Genomic DNA, 17,042 nt, shown 5'->3' with positions numbered 1-17,042 from the left:
TTTGAATAATCAGCAATCCGCCTTACACAATCAGTGACAGTAATCATTGAACAGCTTCTAACAGGGATTTACTATTAAAACAGGTCTTGCTTCATGGAATTTCCTACTAGCTCGCATCAAGATTAAGCCGCCTTTAACCGTTCTTTAAAAGACGCCCCTTCCAGATTTCCATAAACACCAATAGATTGTTTCCTAGATATAGAAGTAAAAATCACTAAAGAACACGTATGCTTGTACGCTGAATAATACACGCTACCAAATAACAAGGAATCTCTAAAGCAAAACCTCCTGCCCGACATTTTTACGTTCGACGCTCACCTGCAGATTTTACCTGCTGACAGTCAAGCGATTGTATTTTACAACTTAACTTCGTTAATGTTCTGAGACAAAGTTGATCTACAAAATCGCGAACGTACAATCTGACGACTTCAGCGCTTGATTAAAAACTGTACAAAGATTACGTGCTGGAAATGAACCAATTTTTGCTACTGAGCATTTCCCTTGTAAGAAAATAGCGTTCAAAATTCCATCGCCTGGCTTTAACAAAACACTTTGTGAACAAAAAATATACTGACGTACTTTTTATACTCCAAGTGTCAATGTCATAGCTTTAATAGTGGTGGGGCTATGGAGGGGGGAGTAGAATCCGCAGCCTTCTCTTCCCCCCTCCCCCATCCCTGCCCCCAGAAGACGAAAACAAAACAAAAAAAATCCCAGTGTAGGGTTCCTTTAATAATGAGTCATATAAACTTGAAATTAGCAGCCTCCGAAGCGCATCCTTCAGTCATCACGCTGAGCCGTTTACCATTGGTTTTAAAACAAAATATAAACAGACAGATAAAATTGGTTTTAAACAGAGTTATTAGCGTGCATTAGACATAACGATCAAAAACAAACATTTTTAAACTCGACTGCTGGACAGTTTTTGTTGCTAGTCTCAATGCAGTTTTTATTCAAAATGTGGAAATCTCCGATAAACCAGAATTGTATTTTCGCATAAATGAAACCCCTCCATACAGGAGGAGGAAGGATTCTGCCCGTTGGAACTTTTAACATGAATGACGTTTTTAATAATTGAGCAAACGGCCTAAAACTTCGGGACTTTTTGAGAAATTTATCTGGAAATAAAATTTGATGTGGTCGGTTAGTGTTGATTGACTTTGATGTTACATGGCGACCATATGTTGACAGGTAGTTTTTCAGAAAGTAGAAATGATTTTTTTTTTAATGAAGAAAAATGACTTTTGATTACTTTCGTTGAATTTTGGCGCTTTGCTGAAGCTTTGAGAAAATCCAGATCTCCAAGATGGCCGCCACTAGGCAATCATGACTAATTTCCACGTCATATGACGCTATCACCCCTGACCTCAAAGGAGTCATCTTTGGAAGAACTTCCTAAGCTGGCAATGTTATGGAAGGGGCTAGGAGGCGGATTACTCCCCCCCCCCCCCTCGACTCAAACAATTAGAGCCCAGGATTACAACACTTTTTTTTAGGATTACAACACAGAAAAGTCAAGGAATAGCATAGAAAAAGAGGTGGTTTACTTTGAAATTAGCCATAACATTGACATTTGAACTTAATTATTTCAATGAACCATAACTTATGATCCTACACAAAAAAGTGTGGGCCGGATAACGGCGTTAAGATACTTAAAATCTTACTCAAAACCCGTTTTTTTTTCTTCTTTTTTTTTCTTCGCTCAAGTTAAGTTTTCTACAAAACAATCGTCTTAATCAGAGCAACCCAGTGATCGATAGTTCAAGACTTGTGCTAAAGGCAAATCACGACGGTCGATCATCTGGCTGTTATTACACTCTCGAGCGGACATCTTACACAAACGATTACGTATACAGTTGCAAGGGAGAAAAATGATGAATTTCAAACTCATGCTTGTTAAAGTGAAATTCATTGTCAAGCTTTGCGCTTGCGCGCCATTCAGTCCCGGATGTTGAGAAAAGGATTTCAACGTAAAACACTATAGGCCTAATTTCCATAATAGAAATATTGTCTTCCGCCAGATCAAAACTGACGGAATAATTTCACCCTACCAATCCCTAAGATCGATTTTATTACGACCACGGGCTGTTTCCTCCTCAGGTATAGCTCTAAATATCAACCCTGAAACTAAGCCCGCGTAAAGTTACCAGTTCAGCCAAATAAATAAACTAATTAATTAATTAATTAATACTGTAGGGTAGACATCAGACAAGGCAAGAAAGCCAAAGAGTAACTTCCTCCTATGGCGTGGAAAAGCTTTGTGTATTTTAACAGTTTGTGTATCATACAGCTAAGAATGGTGTAACAATTGAGGCATCCGCTCCTGTAATTGCCGAAAGGCAACTGAGATGAGCAACTTTCAGTGTGAGTTGGCATACTTTTCGCTAAATTTAATTATCATATATGCCTTTAGAAAGTTGTCCCTTTTGACAGAAAGAATTTGAATCTTTATTTGTTTGTTTGTTTCCTTTTTGCGAAGTAAATTACGAGTTCGTTTTAAGTTGCCTAGTGTGCATAAAACAAAAAAATGAACATTGGCTGGCTGGGAAAGACGTAGTGGTAGGACCCTAGGAAAGGAAAGGGGTTTAACCACCTCCCTTTCCCTATCCCCACACTCTGTCTTTCTCATCCGGCCCATGCTTTGTTGTTGTTGTTTCAAAAAGTTGCTGCTGACTTTTAAGGCTAGGTCCCATTCGCGCTAGTCCGAATGGAAAAGACGCGCGACTTCAAAGTTATTCGGATCTGTGATTACGAGGTCTTCGAAAGAAGTGAGTTGTTTGTCAAAGTATTGAAAGAATGGTACTTCCCTAAAGGAGACGGAATCTAGGTTAGCGAATAAAATAGCGCCTGATTTTTAATAACACGCAAACAAGATAAGCTTTTTTTTTTTTGTTCAAATCCATCAAATCATTCTGTTAGAGGAGAATGTCTACCAGATAAAGAAAGGGTCTTGTATACCCCTGAATCTGGATACACGCTCACCGAATATTCATTCCTCCGCTTCCTTTTAAAAAAAAAAGCAGACAAAAACTACAAAAATCCTGCTACCGATCTATTTTCTCTTTTTTTTTTTTTTTAAGTTTCTAAAGTTGGGAAATATAAAAACACTCCTACTTTGTAAGATAAAACTAGTTCTTCTCGCTACACTATTCCTAGGAACGAAACTCTGTAATTTTGCATTTGACATTAGCTGCACGTCAGATATTAGTTCAATAACGCTTTGAATCAATTTACATTAAGGAGTCTCGAGAAGGTTTTTCAATGTTGTAGAATTTGCGAAATAATGAAAGGTTAAAAAAACTTGTTTCTGATCATGTCGACAAACCAGAAACATTTTCTGTTGTTAGGCTATACTTTTAGACTAGTTCTGACGTTATAGCTTTTACCGTGGCAACAAGTATTGCTTTGTCGGAAAACATCGTATGTATATTCTTTAACTCCTCTTGGTATACGGCTGGACAACTTTTGCCCGAATTTCTATGTGAAGTGGCATACTGAATATTGCATGCACGAAAAAAAAAATCAAAAATCGTCATTACCCAAAATTTCTAGATGAAAAGAAATCTTTCCCGCAACTTTTACTTCCGGTTCGCACGAGTTTACGATGTTTTTCCTCTTCTGGCGTTCTGCGCGCGCGACTTTCGATAGAAATTTTGATTCACTTAGCTGTGGCTTATGTGAGTTGCGCACGCGAACACAGCTAAAAATCCTCTCTAGCCTCCCTAAAAAAATCCACAGAAAATACTAAGCGAGTTTTCACCACAGCTATGATCGTCAAATTGATCACAAGCGATCAGTTAACTGTTTACATCAAGGTTGTTCTGCTGTCTCAAGTGTTACACCATTTTAAGCTGTACGGTTGCACAATCTGCTTAAATGCACAAAGCTTTTCCACGACATACGGTGAGTAATGTTAGACAAAACATATCATAAAGTGAATTTTTTCAAAGCCGCCTTAGTTTCAAGGTCCGTGGGTCCACCGTCCAAATGATTTTCATTAACATTGAAAATGGAAAAATTGATTTTCAATTTTCCATTTCTTTACCAGGAAAAAAGGTTAAAAATCAAATCTCAATAAGGATACATTCTTAAATCGTGTTTTCTTAAGGTATGAAAATTAAAAACGACATTACAAATTTCAATTTTCGTTTGACAAACGAAAACAATTGAAAAGTGATAATCAATTTGGGATAATCCTGTAATATCACCTTTCCAATTGAGATTCAATTCCTTGATTTTACGAGATAGTGAAGATCAAGAACGAGGAAATGGGCAACGCACGAAATACTCAATTAATTTTCAATTTTCCTCTGGTCATGAGAAATTGATAAAACCTTCGCACCAGGAGATGGCCAGATCAAAAATTGGACAAACCGGGAGGGGGCTGAGAGAGGCGAACAAAGGCCAAACTACCCATGGCGGGGGAGGGTGCGAAGCTGCTAAAGAAAAACATGGCGGCCACAACATTGAGGACTTCGGCTCCTGATGATTTGTGAGACTGTCATGGTTTTGAACGTATTCGGGTCGTTTTAAGATGCAGTTTTGTAGACTTGTAGCCCCATGGGGCGCCTTTAAGGATGGCAAGAACCTGCGCCAGGTGGGTACACTGATTATTCTACCGGGCATTGATTCAGCATTGTTTGATTTTGAATTTAAGACTTAAGGTATCAGCCATCCCACCGGACCGTGGTGCGCGCGTGTCGCTCTAGCTCTCGCTGTTGTTACAAAATCCTCAGTAAATCCCACATTTTTTTACAGATTTAAAATAATTCTAGAATATGGCTAATTTCCTGAAAGGCACTCAGATTTGAATGTCTTTTAGAAATCAGCCATTTTTCGTAGATTTCTCTGTCTTTATAAATCGAGTTTCACGCCCACCAAATAAATGCACAAGAAGACGATTAACATGGCGTTTGGTTGCTCTCACAATGGCCTAAAAAAACAGTGGCTCAGATTTTAACACGTTCGCTTTTTTATCGTTTTACAAGCGGATAAAGTTGTGAATATGAAATAATTCACCCTGTCTGTGAAAAATCGGCAATAACTTTGAAACAGGGAAAAATATTTTAATTCGCAGACACGGTTTTACATTTTATCAAATAACATCATTTTGCCAAATTTCAGCCCAATTCGACCCAGTGGTTGCTGAGTATGGCGACAACTAGGCGTGAAGCAAATTTCCTCAGGGAGAGATCAATTTTTCTTAACAATGGTCTATAACAGGTAAGGCGAAACAGATAGATTTTCGCCCCGGTCGTCCTTTAGACTGCAAGCAGTCCCATTCTGGTCAGTCAAGAGGGTGCGCTCACAGCGCAGCGAGACTGGAGCGAGGATAATTAAACGAGAAGAGACTCTCTCCCCAAGCCTCCCTCATTCATTCCCTCCAGTTTTTATCGCGCTCGGCTATTTCGCTCGACCTCGCTCGCTCGCTCGACTATCCAGGAAGAGACTGCTGGCAGTCTAGTCGTCCTTCGGAGAAGACCGCTTTACGCGCAAGGTAATTTTTAAATAGCAAACAATTGACCAAGGTTTTGTTTAACAATACAATGTTTATTGAAACAACACAAAACTACTTTACAATAGTTTCAGTAATGAAGATTACAAAATGTTACAATTGACAATTTACACTACTCTACTATACTTACATTACAAAACTGACCAAGGTTAGTAATCACCAATTTGATCGTTTTGTGTGTTTTACCCATTTATTTCGCTTACATCTACTAATAAGTAACTTGATTGTTGCTACTTCAAATTCTGACCAGGAAAAGACAAAACATGCCATTTCATCTCTTCTAATCTTCTATCTCTAGGTCTGGTTCTTGGATCTCCCGCACTCTGCTGATAATTTTGGAGCGGATGGCGCCCACCGAAGACGATGGCTTGTTGTCATACTCTCCTATCCACGCCTCTTGGTGATAGTAGGAGCCACGATCGCTCTCAGCGAGTTGCGTTGCTGAATTCTTCCCAAAGATTTCTTCGTTTTCTTTCGTCGCAGTTTCGATGAAGAAAACGGGTGTGACTTTTTTTTCTTTTTTGGAGGCATTCGTAAGCATACACATAAGAGGAGAATATTGTAACATTATACTTCATTATGTGGCCAAAGCTTTAACAGACATAAAATTAGATAAAGTACTAACTTCTTTAGATGTTGTTTGCAGATATGGAAGGCGGTTTGTGTTCCTCCTTTGTTGAATGGGTAGGTATTGAACGGAAAGCTTGAGAGAAAATTCCCTTCCCTTGTCAACTCTTAGCTGATCCCGGATTCCATAAGTCAGAACTGATTGCCTGTAGAAGAGTGCGAGTTGTTGTATGAATTCTGGTCATTATACGGCGGAAAAGTGGCATCTTGAGGAATATATAGCAGTTTTGAACAGTAGTATTAGTAGAATGCACTACCAGTTTCCGGCGTTAATGGTGGAAACATAAACAATTGTATTTGTCATTGTTAAAGCTTGAAAAATTGCTTTTACTAGTTTGACAAGTTGTCCCATTTAGAATAGTGCAGTTAAAAGTTGGAATAACAACATCAAATAGTTATGTTATAATAGGTAATAAGTATTTAATAATAAATCGAGTAAGAATGTCAATAGAACATAGTTATATGCCCTGCATGTTATAAGGTTCTCACAATTCCAAATTATCTGTACTTGTAAAATCCCCCTCTCCCCTCCCCCCTCAAGGATATTTTTGGATTATTAAAAATAATCAGGAAAAACATACCTGTAAATGTCTTCATAAATTAGGAGGTTGTTTCTAATAGCAATTAAAGCATGGCTCACAATCTTTCCACTCTAACCAACCATTGCGCATACGTGAACAACACCATACATTACAAGCTTTTGATTTTGATTAATGCGAAGCTTGTGGCCAAAGTATTCATCAGTATAAGGTATAGGGTTTGTCAGCTGCTCAGTCCTGTCCTGTCCTGTCTTTGATAGTGATTGGCAAGGGCGACTCGAGGAAGTGAGGAGGCAATCCTTTTTTCAGCCACATGATGAATCCCATTACAACTGAAAAATCCTTACGTAATTTTCCTTCCCCATCTAGAGCCCACCTGAGCATACATAGCAAGAAGGGCTTTTAAAACCTTTAAGGAGATGTGAGATTATCATGGAATTAAAAAAATAATGTATAAATGAATTGAATTTTCTTTAAGATTTTAAAAGAAAAAAAGTCAGAAAGCGTTGATAGAGACAATTGGCCCTGCCTATTTTCTAAGGTCTCAACACCACACATGTACATACTGCAGCCTACACCTGAAGCATACCTCGTTGACGCCCTTTAAAACATAAGCTTGGAGCTTAAGTTGACTGGCAATAAAGTTCATTTGTAACTTCACTTCTTTATTTAGTTGCATGTATACGGTGCACATAGGTCATTCATAATGTTAAATAAGAAATTGCGGTTGGTGCACTGAACTTACCTTGTTTACCACGTCTTGCAAAATAACATCCAATGTCATGCAATCTCAATGTGTCATCATTGTGTCCAGATCTTCGTGATATACCATTTTCACATAAAAAACGTCTAACTGATCTATCGCTGAGGCCTCTTTGGTTCGGATAAAGACGCTGAAGAATTTCACTGATCTTGGCATTGCCTCTGCCCTCATTCAGCACAAGCTGTGCGATGTATTCAGTGAGTATGTTTTCCATAAGCGAGGGAGATTTATTGACGGGTGACTGTGAAAAGCGTGGGAAGCTATGTCTTAAATTTGGCGACTAAAGTGATTTTTTTAGAATCTACTGTAGGAGTAAAACTGAAAACGAGGTCCATTAATCTATCGTACCAGATTGCACCTTACAGCGGCCCATACAGAGAACTCGTCAGTGAACGCGACTGTTTGTTGCGTAGTTTGTCGATATTTGTGATTAAACAAGGAATCATTATAACAATGCCAAACAAGAAGCTTGAGTTTAGGAGAGGTAGTAAAAACCTTACAATTTCATGGAACGATGTGATTCTCCAGAGGTTGGCTACTTGTTTTCAGGAAGTCTTATTGAAAGCTACGTACGTTCTTTTTTGCTGAATTGCCGCCGCCAGCTTTACTTGTTTATTCTGACTCCAGCCAGTGCAATATTGCAGATCTTTATTAGTCGAACCGTGCGGCAAATATTTTTATCACGCTGGAGAAATGGATAAATTTATGCCATGCAATAGAGAATACAGCTAATCAGAAAGCTAGAAACCCGTTGCATATTCTGCGGTATGCAACGGGAACTTTTCCACAAAAAAAATTCCCGGCGTTTCTCGCTGCCTACAAAGGCTTTTAAACATTTAATGAGCAGTACCTATTTTTATTTTTTTAATTTTTTTTAATCAAAATTATGTACTTTCAAGAAACATTGCCAATCTGTTGGATATTTTTTTTACTGCTTTTATCACAGGTCACCAAAGCGTATGTGACACAGGCTACCATGCAAGCGTGATTTAAGAGTTTGTATGGAGTTAAAATTAAATCGAACTTTAGACAACAATTTTCCCTAAAATACCCACAAAAAATATACTTAAGTCTGAAAAAGCTTACCCGGTGTGTTTTGCTGTGTTTTTAATGCCCTTCAGCGCTTCCAAACGCTGTTATGAGCGGTTTATCTCTCAGCAGCTGGTCCACATGCATTATGTTAATGACAAGGTAGGAAACTAAAAGTCGAATTTGAATAAAATTTGGGCCGTCACACTTCGAAAACCTCGCTAAAATTTGCTTGAAACTTAAGCACTCGCTTAACTGTCTCTCCATATGGCAAGAAAGATGATGTGCGGTCCTTCCTGGGCAGATAATTTTCGGCGAAGTTTATTTATGGAGACACAGGCCTTCGTTGAAAACAAAGTTCATTTCAAATTGGGTGCCATTTTCGCCGCCGACAGAGCCATGTCCGTGGAATGTTGGAACAAACTCACGGTCAAACCTAGGCACGAGTACTAAAATGTGCCCAGCCAGGGAAATCCACGGGAAGCCTCTGGCACGTAACAAACCACACAAACCCCCTCCCGGCTAAGTGCGGTTCTGTACCAGCCATCCGTGCTTGGCGTGACAGCAAGAAACGTCTCTTGAGAATATAAATTGACTTTTGTATTATTAACTTCGCAGACTTCGCAATTTTCCAACTCGTTAACTTACGAGTTGGCTTTTATTGAATAAAAGCTGACTGAAAGAAACTGAAAATTTGTCTTTGTATACACGCTTGAATTTCGCAAAGTTGTTGTTTTGCCGAGAACGGCAATGATTTTTTAAAAAACGTGTAAGGTCAATGTTTTGCTCATTAAACCTTTTGTATTTCGAAGTTCTCATAACCGGTTTATTCCTTGCGAGCAGGAGGGCAGGAAGAAAAAATAATCTAAGTCGTTTGACCAGATCTGGGGATGAGTGTTTAGTCGTTTTCGGTAGGTCGCAATCAATACAATCAAATTTACATCCGCTGCAAGATGTAGTCACTTTCGTGGATGAGCAAATATGTCGAGGTAATTTGGTATAAGTTGTACATTTATTTATATTCTTATGTCACGTTAATGCGAACCTAGATCAATTATACCATATGGCAGGCTAACTGATGAACAAAATAATGTTTTACGCGTTACTGAAAAAGGCCACAACAAGGTCGGCTGGCTGGTACAGAACTGCACTTTGCCGGGAGGGGGTGTGTGTGGTTTGTTAAGTGCCAAAGGCTTCCCGTGGATTTCCCCGGCTGGGCACATTTTAGTACTCGTGCCTAGGTTTGACCGTGAGTTTATTCCAACATTCCAGGGACACGGCTCTGTCGGCGGCAAAAATGGCACTTGAAATGAACTTTGTTTTCAACGAAGGCCTGTGTCTCAATAAATGAACTCCTCCGTAAATGAGCTACCCAGGAGGGACCGCACATCATCCTTCTTGCCATATGGTGAGTCAGGTAAGCGAGAGCTTAAGTTTCAAGCTAATTTTAGCGAGGTTTTCGAAGTGCTCTCCTTAAATGACGGGCCAAATTCTATTGAAATTCGACTTGTAGTTTCTTGGCTACCTTGTCATTAACATAATACAGTGATGCACGTGGACAAGCGGCTGAGAGATAAACCGCTCAAAACAGCGTTTGGAAGCACTGAAGGGCATTGAAAACACAGCAAAACACACCGGGTAAGCTTTTTCAGACTTAAGTATATTTTTTGTGGGTTTTTTAGGGAAAATTGTGGTCTAAATTTCGATTAATTATAACTCCATACAAACTATTAAATCACGCTTGCATGGTAGCCTGTGTCACATACGCTTTGGTGATCTGTGCTTTCATTTGCTGTCAAAGCATTAAAAAGTGAGGTTTTGTGTTAATTCAATGAGTGGCATGGGATCAATTACCGTGAATATCCCACTCGCGACTTGATTTTTTTTTTTGTATACACACGAGCCTTTAGGCGAGTGTGTATACTAAATGGAAGTCTCACAAATCTTCAGCAGCCGAAGTCCTCAGTGTTGTGGCCGCCATGTTTGTCTTTAGCTTCGCACCCTTCCCTCCACGGGTAGTTTTGCCTTTGTTCGCCTCTCTCAGCCCCCTTCCGGTTTGACCAGTTTTTGATCTGTCGATCTCTTGGTACGGAAGGTTTTATCAATTTTCCATTTTCCATTTATCATGACCGATTTCATCGATCTTGATCTTCACTATCTCGTAAAATCAAGGCATTGAATCTCAATTGGAAAGGTTTTATTGCAGGATTATCCGAAATTTGTTATCACTTTTCGTCGTATTTAATTTTCATACCTTAAAAAAACACGATTTAAAAATGTATCCTTATTGAGATTTCATTTTTAACATTTTTCCTAGTGAAGAAATGAAAAAAGGAAAATTGAAAATCAATGTTTCCATTTTCAATTTTAAGGAAAATCATTTGGACGGAATACGTGAACTTGTGCCCTTGCAATGACAACATATTGCCGACAACATGTGAAATAATATTTTCAATATATATTTGAGCTGCTTATACTAATTTTTTTTCTTTTGGATAGACGGCTTTTTTTTTTAATCGAGATTACATTGGAGATATCGGCCATTCAGTTTATGGTAAATTCGAGGCTTTTCAAAATGCAAAAAATGTACCCTCACTGAATCTCTTAGCGGATCGTCGCTCAAACTATGCATTTCTTGATTTGACTTATACAAATACACAAAGCAAGGATAACTCTTTACATCTGTATACAAATTTACCGAGTTGTCCTGAGAGACACTGGCCGGTTTGGTCTCAGATGTCACGTAAAAGGGAAACTACACTAAATGTTCTTTAGGCTCCCTCGCCGTTCTTACTTATTATTTAATATTTTCTTTATACATGAAATATTATTGTATTGTACGTTTGACAAACTTTAATAAATAAATAAATAAATAAATGAATAAATAAATAAATAAAGAGATTTATAAAAAGTTGATGTTACCTTTTTAAACACTTATATCCCCTGATCATAAACCATTGAAATTTTTAAACTTTCAGCGAATAAAGTTGTAGGTGTAATGTAAATTTGATAGCTGGTCTTCAATAGCAAAGTGTTTCCTTCCTCGAGGAAGTGTTGGAGGAGATATATCAAACACTTGAGATTTTGTCTTATCAAATGATATCCACTGGCTTAAATTTGGCCTATAAAGATTTCGCTACCTGTTGTTTTAACAACTTCCCCCTGGAAATCCCATTCTCAGATATATTAATAATTCATTAAGATAGCTGAAAATCAATGGTTTCTCTCACGGTTGCGCCGGGGCCGGTTTGTGCGTGTCTCTCGTGTAAAGGAAAAAGAAACAATTGATTACTATTACAAGAGATTATGTTCATTTCTTCACCTTTAAAATTCATTAACGCATCTTATTCCACACACTTTTTGTTTTAGATTTCAAAGCATTCCCCAAAACGATTAGCACTAATAGTAATGATAATAATAATAATAATAATAATAATAATAATAATAATAATAATAATAATAATAATAATAATAATAAGGAATTTGTATGACGCTAAAACTATAAATATAACTCCTCCTATTTCATTCTTTTTCCCCTTTGTTTCTGATTTAGTTTTTTTTTTTTTCTTGTTTTTGGTTTTCGATGGAAAATCGCATTCCTGTTTGTTATTAGTAAAATGTCTTATCCACATGTTAAGACAATTGTAATTTTCAACAAGATTTTTGATTAATTAACATCAGTTCATATCCTGTTTCCTGCATTGCAGATTATTTTAAAATTGCAAATAGACTACTTGCGATTGATACTGTATTTTGTGCCATGAAACATTTGCTGTCTTCAGATGCTTAACAATTTAAAGTAGTGTACTAACTCGATATATAACCACTTAGCTGACTGTTATGAATTACCCATGTTGCGGTTACATGAGTGACCATTCCATACTTCAAAGTAAATGTATTAAATAAAGGTCCAAGATACTTACCACCTGGTTTGTCACCAAATGTCCACAGGAAAGGAAAAGGTAAAAACAAAAAATTATTAGATAACCTTAATACTTACTTAATTGGGAATATCTTTCATTGAAGAATCGCAAACGCTCGAATAGCTTCTTAATGCAATAGAATAATTTATAATTTAGTTCCCTTCTCAATTCTGTGGTCTAATTGCTTCAGTGGTCCTGAAAATGATAGTGCTAACTACTAAGTCAATTTGTTCGTGTATTAACTAAAAGTTAAGAGACTGCCCGGTTTGGTCCCAGATGTCACGTGAAAGGGAAAGAACGATAAAGGTTCTTTAGGCTTCCTCGTCGTTCTTACTCATTGTTTAATTCCTTCTTTATACATGAACTATTATTGCACTGTATGTGTGACAAACTTTAATAATTAAACAAACAAATAAACGACCTATTTAAAAAAGTTAATGTTACCTATTTTAAAACTTGTATCCCCTACCCAATACCATTGACATTTATTATCTTTTAAAGCAAATAGGTAGCTGGCTCAAATTTCATCAATAAATATTTCGCTACAAATCGTTTTAGCAATTCTTTTACTCAATGCTGGAAATCCCGTTCTCAGATCTATTTATAATTCATTACGATATCTACAAAATAATCGTTTTTCTCACGATTGTGCGTGTCTTTCGTGTAAAGGAAAAAGAAACCATTGATTACTACCACACGAGATTATGTTTTTTAATTCATCTTTAAAAATCATTAACGCATCTATACAATTTTTGTTTTGGGTTTTAGAGTCTTGCTTCAAAACGTTTAGCACAAATAATACACTCCTTTTATTTCATTCTATTTTCCCTTTTTTAGTTTGTTTGTTGTCTCTGATTTTCTTTTTTTCCCATTTCTCTTCATGGGAGATCACATTCCTGTTTGTTATTATTAAAGTGTGTTATCCACATGTTTAGAAAGTTGTAATTATTGAACAAAATTTCTGATTAATTAACATCAGTTCATTTCTAGCTTTCCAGATTGCTTTAATATTATGAAAAAGACTACCTGTGATCACTAGTACTTGCTTAACAGGAAATATTTATTGATATTAGGCATTGCAAGCCCTGGAATAGCTTCTTAATGCGGGGACCCCTTATAATTTAGTCCTCTTTATAATTATGTGGTATAATTGCTTCAATGTGTCAAGCAATGATGGCTTTAACTATTAATTCAGTTTGTACGTGTATTATGTAAAAGTAAGAGACACTGCATCGTTTGTTCCCAGATGTTCACATAAAAGGTAAAGAACCCTTTAGGTTCTTTGGGCTTCCTCGCCTTTAATTAACTTACCAGTTTATTTCTTTTTTATAAATGAAATATTATTGTATTGTATGTGTTACCAACTCAAATAAATAAATCAATAAATAAAGAACTATTTGAAAAGAGTTAATGTTACCTATTTAAAAGGCACTTTTATCCTATGTTCAAAAACCATCAAAATTGACCAACTTTTAGCAGTTGAGGATATTTGATAGCTGGTCTTAAATAGCAAAGATTTTTCTTAACTCGAGAGGATATATCAAACTGGAGATTGTGGCACATGATATCCACTCTCCCGCTAGATATCGTTTTGAAAACTCTTGTTTTTCTTGTTGTTGTTGTTGTTTGTTTGTTTGTTTGCTTCCTCTTTTTTTCAGAATCAGTAATAATTTTTCAAGATAGCTGGAAATAATAATTAATAATAATAATAATAATAATAATAATAATAATTTATTCGCTTATATTGCGCATTTTCCATGACAAGATGATCAAATGCGCATTACAATAATAATTACAAAAGCACAATATGTATATATATTAGGTGTGACAGCAGTATTGTTTATCTCACGATTGTACGTGTCACATTGGCGTAGATCGCGGCGTTTCCACCGCTAGACTTGATCAGGCGATGGTGTTAACTCTCTGTTGATCACTATAAGTAGCAACATGGTTGATGGCGATCGGTGCATTTTGATCCTTGGTTTGGTTATTAGTGATCGGAGAATTGCGATCGTTGTTTCTTAGGCCACACTGTTTGCAAAGAGGACCGTTGTCTTACTGATTGGCTGTTCAGTTGTTTTATTTTAAGCATTCGTGGCAAATCAATCGGGACACGCCAATTAAATTAGTTGCATGTGTCTTGTTCAAGACTGCAATAAGGCCTTGCACACGAGTTTCGTTAAAAGTCAAATATTATCGTCAAAAACACCGCTCTGAATAACCAAGTTTTGCAACAAAAGGGAATTGCAGAAACAGGTTTTGTGACTTTTTTTTTATTTTTGTTTCAGCCTTAAATAATATTTTAACAGGAATGTTTATGCTATAATGTTTATAATGTCCAAGAAACGAGCGACTCGATAGCAACAACTTGTCTTATAACATCAGGGGCAAACAACGAGAACATTTAATCGAAACACTTAAAATGTTGTCTCCTGTGTTCCTAGACCGTTTCTTACCCTTTTGAGGATGAATTTGTATAACTCAGTTTGACCTGTTCGGATGCCTTAGCTGAAAGTTTCAATAACAGAAAATTTCAGGGAACGGAACTTTATTTTACTAGCTGTTGTTGGCTTTACAAAAATGTTAGCTGACGCTTTCTCGCATTTTTAACGACAATTCTGCCCCTTCGAAAACCAAGGGAATTAGTTTTCCAGTTTTACGAAATGTCGAAGTGAAATTTTAATGAAGAGAAGTTTAGAGTTTCGTTACTATCAAAGCCGAAATCTCCGGGAGATAAAGGCTCTTCGAAGAGAAATCTATCGAAATGAACCGTTGGGTTCCCTCTAACTACAATCGTGGACAAAACTGATAGTCAATCTCCAAATTCGAACACGACAATGATACGTCAACAACACAGCTACCCCTCCCCCTCATCAATGTTGCTTTACCGCTGAAAAAAAGGCTGGGTCATCGTCTGGCCTTCAAAGAAACATTGAGTTAGAGGAAGGGGGGAGTGAAGGTTTGGTACTTTCCAGGCGGTGTTTTCTTTAAATATATGCGCAAAATTCGCAGTTTTCTGAATGAGTTTTGTCCACGATTGTAGCTTACCGACTCACGGACAGTTGTAGAGCAGTTTTTGTCACTAGCGCCGCTGGCACGCGAATATGTTCCTCATGCTGTTTCAGTTTTAGGTATGTGTTGTGATATCGCTTAGTTTTTGGTTCCGGCCTGCGGTAATCGTATCAGTAGTGCCAAGGCCACTGCATTAGAAGTAGGTATAAAAGTTGATTGTTCACGGGTACACTTCAGTTCACTTCACCTTTTGCTACTATATGTCCTACTATATTAAATGTGTGTTTGCAACCTACGTCTCCGCTTCTTGATAGAGAACTATAATGTGCCATCAGAAGTGCTGGAGTGCTGAATCAGCTATCCCAGCCATATTCCCAACAAACCAGGTCGGTTGAAAAAGAAAACCTATATCACCCGCTAGTCAAAACCAACATGGCGGAACTCGCTGGTTTACCGATTTCTACCATGGGTTGGCATTCACCTGACGTTCTACAAGCATTCAAGAAGTTTAAAGTTCGATGTGAACGTTACTTCTCCGGCCCGCTGAAAGAAAAATCGGAGGATGAGCAAATAAGCTATGTGTTTATCTGTTCGGGAGACGATGGCATCGAACTAGTTTCCACGATGAATTTTTCGCGCCACTGACAAGTCGAACCGTTAACATCCACTGGACGCGCTCGAGAATTACCTTTCTCCAATTTTCGACTAGCAAGGAACAGACTCAGAACATCGAGGAAGAACCCGAGGAGTCATTCGATTCATTTGTGAAGAAAATCCGAATTCGTGTGGAAGAATGTCATTTTACGGATCCAGATGAGCATGTTATTGATGCCCTTTTTTCTCAAAAATGACGTTACTCTTTCCCTTGATACTGCTCTGCACATTGCAAGAACTAAAGAAGTCACAAGAACACAAGTGAAAGGAAGTTCAGTTGACGTTTCTACTCGTGTTGGTGCACTCAAGCACGGTCAAGCTTCTTCAAAAGCAAGTGGTACTCCCAGCAAGTCCCGCGGTCCCATCATTCGTTTGTGTGGACGTTGTGGTACGGAGCGTGATATTTCTCAGCGATCTTTATGCCCAGGTTATGGAGTAACTTGTGGTGCAAGTGGTAGAGAGAATTATTGGAGAAAAGTCTATCGCGCATCAAAATTTAACCAAATGAAACAAAAGACAAGTATTGGCCGGGCAAGGCATTCCAAGGCACCGAAAGGAAAACCGTATGCAGAGGAGCATCTTTATAACCTTGAAGTTCATGATAAAATTGCAGATGACTGTGAAGAGTCATTCTCAGACCAGCTGTATTTTCATACTTTATCAATTGACCAGGTTACAAAAGAAGATACCCAAGCCATCCTAGAGTGTGATCAGTGCAAGAAATCGCTTTTGTGCAAGGTCTACACCGATGCTAAGGGGAACGTCATTTCCTTAAACACCTACAAGTAATTTTTACCAGGTTCAGCGTGTAACCGTTATGGTATTCCCACTGACTTGCCACCATCTAGCACAGTTATATCTGCACTTGGTGGACACAGCGCCCTCAAGGAACCCTTGAAGAAAGAGCTGGACTCACGGTCGAACAAGGAATCTTAGCGAAGGTCACCGAGCCAACTAATTGGGTTACAAAATAAAATAAA

At 37.8% G+C, this 17,042-nt stretch overlaps 1 pseudogene; it reads right to left on the bottom strand.

Moving 5' to 3' along the window:
- Window positions 1-6,092: 6,092 nt before the first annotated feature.
- LOC146454479 (uncharacterized) lies at window positions 6,093-7,658 on the bottom strand (annotated as a pseudogene).
- Window positions 7,659-17,042: the final 9,384 nt, after the last annotated feature.

Source organism: Pavona decussata, unplaced genomic scaffold, assembly GCF_977016875.1.
Source record: "Pavona decussata unplaced genomic scaffold, jaPavDecu1.1 SCAFFOLD_300, whole genome shotgun sequence".
Taxonomy (NCBI): domain Eukaryota; kingdom Metazoa; phylum Cnidaria; class Anthozoa; order Scleractinia; family Agariciidae; genus Pavona; species Pavona decussata.
Note: the sequence above shows the minus strand (reverse complement) of the source record. Positions and strands in the feature narration are given on the sequence as shown.